This window comes from Ovis aries, chromosome X (assembly GCF_016772045.2).
Source record: "Ovis aries strain OAR_USU_Benz2616 breed Rambouillet chromosome X, ARS-UI_Ramb_v3.0, whole genome shotgun sequence".
NCBI lineage: Eukaryota > Metazoa > Chordata > Mammalia > Artiodactyla > Bovidae > Ovis > Ovis aries.
In genome coordinates, this window is record NC_056080.1 from 7901039 (window position 1) to 7913035 (window position 11997).

General features: G+C 53.0%; 1 pseudogene; it reads left to right on the plus strand.

Moving 5' to 3' along the window:
• The first annotated feature begins 2578 nt into the window (after positions 1–2578).
• Positions 2579–11118, plus strand: LOC106990535 (PI-PLC X domain-containing protein 1-like; annotated as a pseudogene).
• Positions 11119–11997: the final 879 nt, after the last annotated feature.

The window sequence follows — 11997 nt, forward strand, 5'->3', positions numbered from 1 at the left end:
GTCCAAGGGACCCTCAAGAGTCCTCTCCAACACCACAGTTCAAAAGCATTAATTCTTCATCACTCAGCTTTCTTTATAGTCCAACTCTCACATCCATACATGACCACTGGAAAACCATAGCCTTGACTAGACAGACCTTTGTTGACAAAGTAATGTCTCTGCTTTGCTGTATTACAGAAGAGGCAGAACTATTTATGGAGGGAGGACTCTTACCATAGAGGGCGGCTATTACAATAGAGGAGGACTCTCACTGTTGAGAGAGGACTACTATAGCATATGTGAGACTATTAAGTAGAGGGTGGTCTATCATTGTAGAGGAGGGTTTATTACTAGACAGAGGAGACTATAACAAAGAGAGAGGGACTATTATAACAGAAGAGGACTATTACCTTAAGGGGGACTATTATAACGAATGGGGGTATATTACTGCAGACAGGGACTATTGCAATAGAAAGGGACTACTGAAATTGAGGAAGACTATTACTATAGACTTGGGACTACTAAGATAGAAAAGGGACTATTAATATAGAGTAGGGACAGCAGAAGGGCACTATTAGCGTAGAGGGGAAACTATGACAATAGAGGCAGCACTGTTATAGTAGAAGGCGGACTTTGACTGTGGAAGGGGAATACTGACAACAGAAGATTACTAGATGAGAGACTACTACCACAGAGACAGACTTATTACAATAAGGAGTGGACTATGACAGTAGAGGGCGACGTTTATGTAGAGGGAGACTATAGCAACAGAGGACTTTTACTCTAGAAGGGGGTTACTAGAGGCAGACTATTATAATTTAAAGGGACTACTACAATCAAGGAGGACTATTATTGCAGAGAGGGGACTATGACAGTACTACTGTAGAAGGGGAATTTTGACAATAGAGGGGGGACTATCACTATATAGTAGGAATATGACATTAGGGGGGCTATTTCAGTAGAGGAGAGACTTTTACTGCAGGGGGGGACTATTACAATAGAAAGTGAAGTATGACAATAGAGACAGGACTATTAGTGTATGGGGTGGAGGACTATGACAGTAAAGGAGAACTATTACCCTATTACTCTTGCCTTCCCTGGTGGCTCAGGCAGTAAAAGCGTCTGCCTACAATGCAGGAGACCCAGGTTCGATCCCTCGGTCAGGAAGATCCTCTGGAGAAGGAAATGGCAACCTACTCCAGTACTCTTGCCTGGAGAATCCCATGGATAGAAGAGCCTGGTAGGTTACAATACACGGGGTCACAAAGAGTCAGACACGACTGAGCAACTTCACTTTCACTTCCATTACTCTATTAGATCTCTAATAGAGAACTGTTACCCTATCGGGGGAACTGTTACTCTGACAATAGAGAGGAGCTGATATTGTAGAAGAGGAACCATTACTGTGGGGGTACTATGACAATAGAAGAGGAGTAATACAATGAAGGGGGACTATTATTACAGAGGGGCGACTACAACAGTAGAGGAGCACAGTTACTCTAGAAGTGAAGTTTTGAGAATAGAGGGCTATAACTCTAAACACTATGACATTAGTGTTGCTCGATCAGTGATGTCTGACTCTTTGCAACTCCATGGACTGACTGCATGGAGCCCGCCAAGCTCCTCTGTCCATGGGATTCTCCAGCTAAGAATACTGGAGTGGGTTGCCATGCCTTTCTCCAACTATGATATTAGAGGGGGCTGTTACTATAGAAGGGGAACTATTACTGTAGAGGGGAGAGTATGACAATAGAAAAGGACTATTACTGTAGAGGGGGTACTATGACAACAGAAGGGACTATTACTATAGAGAGGGGACCTTAAGAATAGAGACAACCCCTGTCCATGGAGGGCAGTAAACACAAAAATAAAGGTCCAGGCGTGTGTTTGCCATGAAAGGAGTCCTGATGGCATGCAGACCACCAGGACGTCCACCCATAACAGGAGAGAGGGGACACTCAGACCCTGACTGGAGGCATTCCCATCTTCTTAGCTGCTCAGGTGGGTGCTTCATCCTGGGAACCTGTCCAGTCACTTTTACTGCAGCAACACCCACCAGATGGAGAGACCACCGCTGGGGAGTGAAGGGTGTGTGACCTTGTGCCTGGGCTCCATTGCCCCTAGGATGGAAGCCCCCATACCTGGAACCTACAGGCTCAACTGGGCCCCTCTCAGCCCCAAGAGGAGGGGGCTGGTGCACAGTACGAGGAAGGAGGACCGTCTGGAGCGGGTCACCAGCTCTAGCCTCAGGGAGAACAGACTTGAGCTGCTGGGGTCTGTCTGTTGGTCCCTGTCTCCCCTCTCCCTTGCTCCCCCTCAAACCCCCACTTAACCTCCTGTGTGTCTCTCTCTCCTCGCCCTACTTCTGTTTGTCTCTCTTCATGTCTCTGTCCATTTCTCTCTGTGTCTCAGTTTCTCTGTCTCTAGAGCACTTCTCCCCTCTCCACCACCCCACCCTCCTTTCTCTTGGAGAGAAGTCTGCAGGTACCGGTTTCTCAGAGACACGGCTCTGCACCGCCAGCACTGGGTCCTCTGCACGTCCTGTTTTAATTATGCAAAGCCCCATTTCCTTCCCCAGATCGCCCAGGCTCGGCATCCGATGGGCTGGCAGGTGAGCTCGCCCAGCTCCTTCCTGTGCCACCAAGGTGAACTTGGACTGGATGTCGGCGCTGAGTTCTCGGCTCTGGGACATGCCCCTGCACCACCTCTCCAACCCAGGTGAGGCTCCACAGGCTCGGCTCCGTGGGGATGCAGCTGCGAGACGGGTCCGAGTGTGGGAAGCCTCAGAGCCAAACATGCACACAGGCACACACAGGCACACTGAACACACACTCATGGATACATGCACATGGAACACACACACGCACACACACACACACCAAACACACATGCACACATACTGCACACACATACATACACACACCAGCACCTTCCCTTGTCTGTCCACTTTATCCCATTCAACCCGGAAGGTAAGTGAACCCCCAATAGCCTGCCTTCAGGACACATGCCAGCCTCCCTGGGGGCGGGGTTGTGTTTTCACAGCCACTCTGTACTATTCCTGGGGATCCCTCACCTTTCCATCCATGTTTTCCATCAGAGCTTTTGCAGCACCTTCTGCACTTGAGCCTGGAGGGCCCAAAGTTTAAGGGGGCCACCCGCCCCCAAAACAACCTAAGTGGTACCAGAACTATGTAATTAAAATGAGGAACCTCTGACTCCAGCCAGCTTGGTTGCAAAAAGTGCTGCAAAGCTCAGCTATGGGTGGGCATCTGGACTTGGGGATGCCCGGTGGTGACCAGGCAGGCGGGTACTTCCAGGGTGACACTGCTTTGCTCAGGCCATCAGAGGGGTGGCCACCAGACACCATGGGCTGGGAGGGGAGGGTCCCTGACAGACAGAACCCTGCTCACCTCCTCAAGGAGCAAACGTGCCCCATTCTCCACCAGCACTCCTCTGGCCGTGTACACACTGGGCCCTGCCCTGGCTCTGTGACCCTGGGCACTGCCTGCTGGGAGCCCACATGGACATATGGACAAACAGGAAGTGCTGTTTTCTATGGAAGGCAGGTTTAGACTCTTTCTCACCCTCTCGACAGCTGTGGGGTTCTATGCCGGCCATCCCACCCCCCGCCCCGGGAGGAAGGGCCCCCACACGGCTCTTCCCTTGAGGGTGTGGAGCAGACAGGGAGCCGTAGACCCAGTCTCTCAGCCTTTCTGGGTGCTTCCCAGTGGGGAAGGCTCTGAGGGCCCCACAAGGAGGAGGCTTCCGAGTCTTCAGGCCTCCTCCATCCACAGAGGGGCCCTTGGCCACTCTCCTTCCTGTACCCCTTACAAAATAACTCATGATGCCTCTCCCCCAAGCCCAGGCACTACTCATCTGCTTCTGTCTTTGTAAATTTGCCTGTTCTGGACATCTCTTATAAATGGACACGTAAAGTGTGTCCTTCTGTGTCTGCTTCTCTCACTGACCATCGTGTGTTCAAGGTCCATCCACGATGTAGCTTGTGTCAGAATTTCACTCCTTTTCATGGTGACTCATACACCACTGTGTGCATGGACCACATGCTGCTGACCCATCCATCCATCCACCCACACACCCACCCATCCACTCATCTATCTGTCCATCCACCCACTCACCTATCCATCCACTTATCCATCCATCTAACCACCCACCCATCCATCCATAAATCCACCCATCCATCATCCATCCATCCATCCACCGACCAATCCATCATCCACCCATCCACTGATCGAGCCATCCACCCACTCACCATCCATTCATCCATCCATCCACTTATCTATCTACCCATCAATCCACTCTTCCATAATATCATCAAATCAAATTATATTATGAACTTGTAAATCCTCCTTCCCATCCCTTGACCCTGAGAATAAATAAAAAAAGAGAAAGAAATAAAGCTAGTCCAAACCTATGTTCAGAGACAGAAGGGAAGGATTTCTGGATTGTCCCCAGGTGACTGCTAAAGTGTGAACCTCTCCACACTGTTTCTGAAACAGATCACACAGATTTAAAAGGGAAAAGAATAAGTGAAACCATACATAAATGACCACAACATTGGCATCATAAAGAGCCTGAAAATACTATGAATAACTTCAAAGTACTTGTAACTAGAGAGGGTCTGTCTGTGCTCAGTTGTGTCTGACTCTTTGCAGCCCCATGGACTATACCCGCCAGGCTCCTCTGTCCATGGGATTCTCCAGGCAAGAATAATGGAGTAGGTTGTCATTCCCTTTCCAGGGGATCTTCCCAACCCAGGGATCACGCCTGCATCCTTTATCCTTCCTGCTTTGGAAAGCAGGCTCTTTGCCATGAGCACCACCTGGGAAACAACAAACCATAAAATCAAAACCCATCTTAAGCCTTTCCTGTCCAAAAACGGGATTCCTTAAATAAACTGACTTTCACTTTCTCACATCTGCAGAGACTCCATTTCAAGACAACATTCAGCTCCCAGGACTCAGTGGCTATCACTTTCGGGACTCCCCCTTACCCCACGGCGCTATAGCTGTGTATCCCTAGGGCGGCTTGGGGGCACAGAGGACAGGCTCAGGGGGTGATGTGTTCCCCACCTGATTTGCCTGCAGGGAGCCACAGCACGATGACCTACTGCCTGCACAAGAAGTCACCCATCTCTTACAAGGAGTCAAGGCTGCTGCAGCTTCTGGGCAACGTGCTGCCATGTGTCACCCTGCCCGTGGTGCTCAAGTGGTCCACCACACAGGTGAGGGTCTGCAGGCACGCCCGGGCCCTGGACACAGCTCCAGCCACTAGTGTCACCCACAGGGGGCAGTGTCCTTATCCCTCTTCGGGGAATGGCATTGAGAACAAACCTGCTGTAAAGCAGAATTGTTTAGTCGCTCAGTCATGTCTGACTCATTCCGACCCCATGGACTGTAGTCCACTAGGCTTCTCTGTCCATGGGATTCTTCAGGCAAGAATACTGGAGTCGGTTGCCATGCCCTTCTCCAGGAGATCTTCCCCACCCAGAGAGCCTCCCAGAAAGGTAGGAAAGGACACAGCTTCACTGTGGAACCAGCCTGAAGCCAGAATGGGGACCCATGGACTAACAACATCACTGTCTGAAGTCACAGAGGCTGGGGGAGCTGGGAGGGGAAGAGGGAGGCTGGGTCCCACCTTTTCTCCAGCTGAGCTGTTACCAGAGCTCCTTCCTGGTCCCAGATAAGCAATAGCTGAGTTCCCATGTGCTCTGAGGTGGGTTTATATTTGCACCCCGGCACCCCCTCCAGGGAGACTTTCTTTACCGACTTTCTCAGACGGTAAAGAATCAGCCTCCAATGCATGGGACCCGGGTTTGATCCCTGGATAGGGAAGATCCCATGGAGGAGAAAATGGCACCCCACTGTAGTATTCTCATATGGGAAATCCCATGGACAAAGGAGCCTGGCAGGCTAGAGTCCATGGGGTCACAGAGAGTCGAGATGACTGAAGCGACTGAGAACACCTGTAAGCACTCACACCCCTCCCCTGTAGGGCTTCTCCAGGGTGGATTGGGGGTTTTATTGGGTGGAGAGAAGTCGGGGTGGGAGGCAGTCATTGTGGAGGATGGAAAGGAGTCAATGGCGGGGGCCCTGTCTGTGGGGAGGGGGCACCCAGTTGACAGTGGTCCTGTCACTGGCACACACATTAGCCAGGGGGTGGATGCAGGATGGGATAGAAAACCCACCTGGGCCCAGGTGCCCGCAGGAGTAGGGGCCCACCTAGAGGACAGATGGCCCCCAATTTCCTGAACCCACACTTGAGGGGCACTCATATTCCTGATTTTTCTGCTCCCAGGCTGGTGCTCCCAAGAGGACAAGAGGCTGTCAAGCACAGCTCTTACCTTGTGTAATTGCTTCCTCCTGGGAGGTCCCAGGTTGCTGGAATCCTTCTCAGGGGATCTGATTGGCAGAGATCCAGAGCTGGAATGTGGACAAACTACATTCCTGCTTGCATCCAGTGCCTACAGCCTGGCCTTAAGAGCTCACACCCAGACGAGGGAGCGAGCAGGAGGGGGTCCACCAGAGCCCGGGAGTCCTGTAGGACTGGGGTTCCTCTGCTCTGATGGTCCCTTGGTGCTGGGTCCCTCTGTTCTGCATCCCTCCAGGGCAGGGTCCCCTCCATACTGGGGGACCTCAGTGCCATGGTCTCAAGTGGTATGGCTGCCAAAGAGACCTGAGTGTGTGCGGGGTCGGGGGCACAGATGGTAGTCTTTCAGGAGGTGTTTAAGACCAGCGGCTGCAGTAGCACTTCATTTAATCCTTGTAGAGGTGGATGGCAAGTGCCTGACAAGAGCTGACAATATTCATATGAGTCTTTGTTTTTTCTTTTAATTTGGATTGTGGGGCGGGAGGGGGGTGCTCTGACTTCCTTTCCCACTTTTTATCCTTCTATCTTTTTCTTTTTCCATTATGACTCTGTGTAGAGAACACAATACCATTTTCTGCTACTAGTTTATCTTAATAGTTGTTTTTGCTTTCTCTTTTATTTTGGATAGAGAGAATCTATTATTTTCTTCCCCATTTTTTATCCTTTTTTTTTTTTTTGGCTTTTTCCATTATGACTCCTTGTAGAGGACACAGTACATTTTCTGCTACAAATTCATATTAGGGCTTCCCTGGTGGCTCAGTTGGTAAAGAATCTGCTTGCAATGAGGGTGATGTGGGTTTGATCCTGGGTTGGGAAGATCTGGAGAAGGGAAAGGCAACCCACTCCAGTAATCTTGCCTGGATAATTCCACAGAGAGAGGGGTCTGGTGGGCTACAGTCCACCAGATCGAAATGAGTTGGAAACAACTGAGCAACTTTCATTTTTCAATTTATGTTAAAGTTATTTTTTGCTTTTCCCTGTCTTATTGGTGTGGTGGACAGATGTTTTGTCCTCTTGTTCTCTTCCCTTGATTCCTTCTTGCCTTTCCTAGTGCTGTTTGTAGGGGTGGGCACAGACCTCTGTGGGTCTAGTGTGTCCTCATGTCCAAGGGTCCAGCTTGGTGTCGTGGAGCCTGGGCTGTTTAACCCACAGGGAGCTTCCACCCAGGGACTGCCTGAGAGGAGGGTGAGGCTGGACTCTGCAGGAACACCCCCCCCCCAAAGACCACAATCTGGACCCGGGCTCTGTGCTCCACATGACCAGTGACCCTGGAGACCCTGTTCCCAGAAGCAGGGCCTCAACCCCAGCAGCACCAACATGGCTGATTTCACAGTGGCCAATGTGGCCCTCAGTTGGGCATCCTCAGTGCATGCCCAGCCCCTGAGTGGGGGGCCGCCCTCTGTGCCCAGCACAGATGACCGACCTCTGTGTGCAGGTCCTGAGCGTCACGAAGCACCTGGATGCTGGTGTGAGGACCTGCAGATGGCGCACGTGGAGAAGGGCACCGAAAGGAACCTGCACTCTGGCCACATGGTGTACACGACGGCCCTCATGGGGGTGGGGGTGGGGACAGGGGTACAGATGGGGGGTCCGCAAGCCAGGGACACCCAAGTCTGGTCCAGGCAGGAGGGGGAGGGCCTCTGAGGGGATGGACACACATCCACTCAGATGGACACAGTCACTCCAGGCAGGAGAGGCTGACCTCTAAGGGGACAACACAGGTCCATTCCAGTTAGAAAATGCTGACCTCTAAGGGGATGGACAGACATCCACTCAGATGGACACACGGTCACTCTAGGCAGGAGAGGCTGACCTCTAAAGGGACAACACAGGTCCACTCCAGTTAGAAGACACTGACCTCTAAGGGGACGGACACACGTCCACTCCAGGCATGAGAGGGCTGACCTCTGGCATCAATCACTCAGAATTCCCGACCAACATGCGTTTCTGAACTCACACCTGCACCTCTGGCCTCTGGGGTGTCTCCCAGAATTTGTCTATACCAGGTCCCTGACACATCTTTTCCTGTGTCCAGTTTTGGGGTGTCCAGTCCATTCTCTCAGCTGCTGGCCAAGTCACTTAATGTCTCACTCTGGCCTTGGCCCCCAGTGCCCCCACCACAGAACCTAATGACCCTTGGGGTCTGGAGGCTCTGTCCTGGGCCTCAGTGTGCATGTACCCTGCTGGCCTCACACACTCCCTGTAGTACAGACTTCACACAATATTATAAGCACTGCTCTCTGATGCTGTGCACACACACACACACACACACACACATGCATATCTATGCACACACAGACCCTGAACACATGCACACCTGTGTGTGCACCTGTACCTACAGGAGTATGTACACACACATACACACACACACACACAAACACACACACACACCCCACAGCAATGCCACGGCTCCCCACTGCCACTCAGGAGAAGCTGGGTCCCTGGGGAGCAGGCACCATGCTTTATGTCTTTGTGTGTCAGGAAACCCCAACCTGTCTGTAGAGTGGCTGTGCTGGGGGAATTCCCCACCCACGACCCTGTCTCTCACTACAAGGCCCTTCTCCCCAACCCCACCCAGGACATGCTCACGGAGATCTCAAAGTGGCTGGAGAACCACCCCCAGGAGGAGGTTATCCTGGCGTGCAGGAACTTGGAGGGCGTGATGGAGGACCTGCACGAGTACCTGATGTGCTGCATCAAGAACATCTTTGGGGACATGCTGTGTGCCTGTGGGATGAGCAGGGGCCACAGGCTCCCCATGCTCTTGGCAGCGGGGGCGGTGGGAGCACTAGGCCTCACTGTAATCAGACTATCCACTCACTGCGTGAGGCTGATTCAGGCACCAGGTGACGCCGCTCATGGAACCCCAGTAATCCACCCACCACGGTCTCCATTCAAACACCCCAATGACCAGCCCATCACTGGTCACAGGCACCCCCAATACCCTGCCTGGTCTCTATTCAGATACCCCCAAAACCAATCAATCACACCTCATGATACCCCAGTAATCCACCTGCCATTTCCTATGAGAAACCCCAATAATCCACCCACCTCTGTTTCCACTCAGGCACCCCAATAATCGACCCATCACTGCTCAAGACACCCAAGTAATCTACCCACCACTGTCTCCACTCAAACACCCCAGAAATCTACCAATCAGTGCTCAAGACACCCCAATAGCCCACTCATCACCGTCTCCACTCAGATGCCCCAGTAATCTACCCACTAGTGTCTCTACTCAGACATGCCAATAACCCACCCATGACTGTCTCTTCTCACAGAGAACCCAATAACCAGCCCATCACTGCTCATAGACACCGTAATAATCCACACATCACTGTAGCTTCTCGGACACCCCCAATAACTGGCACATCATGTCACAAGGCACCCCAATAACCCCTGTGCACATGTCTCACGGGCACCCGGATGATTCTCCCCCCAGGAGGTGCCAACTTTGCACCAGCTGTGGTCCCAGGGCCAGCAGGTCATCCTGTCGTACAAAGACAAGGCATCCATGAGTCAGCATGCAGAACTGTGGCCCGGCATCCCCTACTGGTGGGGGAACCAGGTGAAGCCCCGAGACCTCGTCCACTACCTGGAGCACATGAAGAGCTGCAGCCACCCAGGGGAGTGCTGCCTTCAAACCAGGACACCTGGTCACACGCATGTCCTAGCACATGGGGCTGGCTTGGGGTTCAAGTGGAGAAATGGAACAGGACATATTAGGGGACGTTATTCTGTACACCACATGGGGACCAGGGCGTGGACATCCTTGGGGACGTTACTGTGTCCACCACAGGGGGTCAGGATGTAGACAGGATGTGGACATCCGTGTGGACATTATTGTGTCCACCACATGGGGCCAGGATGTGGACATCTTTGGGGTCACTGTCCAGCCCACCTGCCCTCTGTAACAGGAGAAATTCATGAGTCAACACCCCTGTGAGCCCCCTGCTGTCTGAACTTCAGTCTCTGCCCGACATCTGAATCTCTGACCTCTGCGGAGGCCAGAGTCTGGGTAGGTGATGGCACAGCTTGGTGACTGCCTGGGCAGGTGACCCCATGGGTTAGGGGTTGCATGGGTGGGTGACTGCATGGGTGGGTGACCCCATGGGTTACTGGTCACATGGGTGGGAGACCATGTGGGTTGGAGACCGTGTGGGTTGGAGACCACATAGGTGGGTGATCAGTTTGAGTTGCTGACTGTAGGGTGGGTTACCATGTGAGTTGCTGACCCAGTGAGTGGGTGACCATGTGGGCGGGTGACGGTGTGAGTGGGTGGACAGGTGAGCACGTGACCTCGCAGGTTAGTGACCCCATGGGTGGGTGCCCACGGGGGTTGGTGGCCAGTGGAGGGATCACTGCATCGGGTACTGACCCCGTGGGTGGGTGACCACGTGAGTCAGTGACCACACGGTTTGGTTGGCCACATGACTCCGTGAGTTAATGACTGCACACGTGGGCAGCTGACCCCACTACCAGCACCATGAACATCAGCCCCTCTCTTGTCTCAGGCAGGCTGTTGGTGGCCGGCATCAACCTCACAGAGAATCTGGAGTTTTCCGCATCCACCCGGCCTGGTCCCTCGAGAAACTGCTCCAGTGTGGGCTCTCCTACCTTTGCACATGGGTGCGGGGCCAGTGCCTGGGGTAGGCCACCAGCCGTACCAACACCGTCGCAGGCGACTTCATCTGGGCTGACGGGTTTGTTGGCGACGTCATCAGGTTGAACTGGAAGCTGCTTCGGGGCTGACGGACTGTGAACATGTGGAGCTGGGCATAGCGGAGGCTGCGTCTCAGTCACGTCCTGTGACGTTACCGGCCTGAACCAGAAGCCGCCTCGGGGCTGACGGACGGCACTCTGAGGAACTGGGCGTTTGCGGAGGCTGCTCCTAGTTCTCATCCTGTGACGCCACTGGGCTGAACCGGAAGCTGCTTTGGGGCTTACGGACTGTGCGCGTGTGGAGCTGGGTATCATGGAGGCTGCGTCTCACTCACGTCCTCTGACGTCACCGGCCTGAACCGGAAGCCGCCTCGGGGCTGCTGTGCGGCACGTTGAGGAGCTGGGCATTGCGGAGGCTATTCTCGGCCCTGTCTTGTGGGGCTCGTCATCCGTCCACGCGTCCACTGAATGTGGGTGACTGCCAAGGTGGGGCCAGGTGGCAGGGTCCGTGGTCTCCTTGGTCCTCCGTGTATCTCACAGCGAATGCAGGGTGATGATTAAAGGTGAGTGCATGATTTGTACAATCACATCCTCAGGGAGATACAGCTGGTTCTCGGGTCTGTGGCTTCCCCATGGGAGAGGCTGGGGTGCCCCCTCCCCCTGGGCACTGAGGCTAGCAGACGGTGACCCCCAGCTGGGGAGGGGAGGAGGCACTATGACAGTGTCCATAGGAGGGGACTGAACGCATAGCGATCCCACTGATCCCCTTTTATTAAATAAGGGGCTTCCCTAGTGGCTCACTTAAGAAGGCCTTCTTATCTCTCCTTGCTAGTCTTTGGGACTCTGCTTTCAGGTGGCTATCTTTCTGTATCTCCTTTGCCTTTCTCTTCTCTTCTCATCTATTTGTAAGGCGTCCTCAGACAGCCACTTTGCCTTTTTGCATTTCTTTTTCTTGTGGATGGTTTTGAT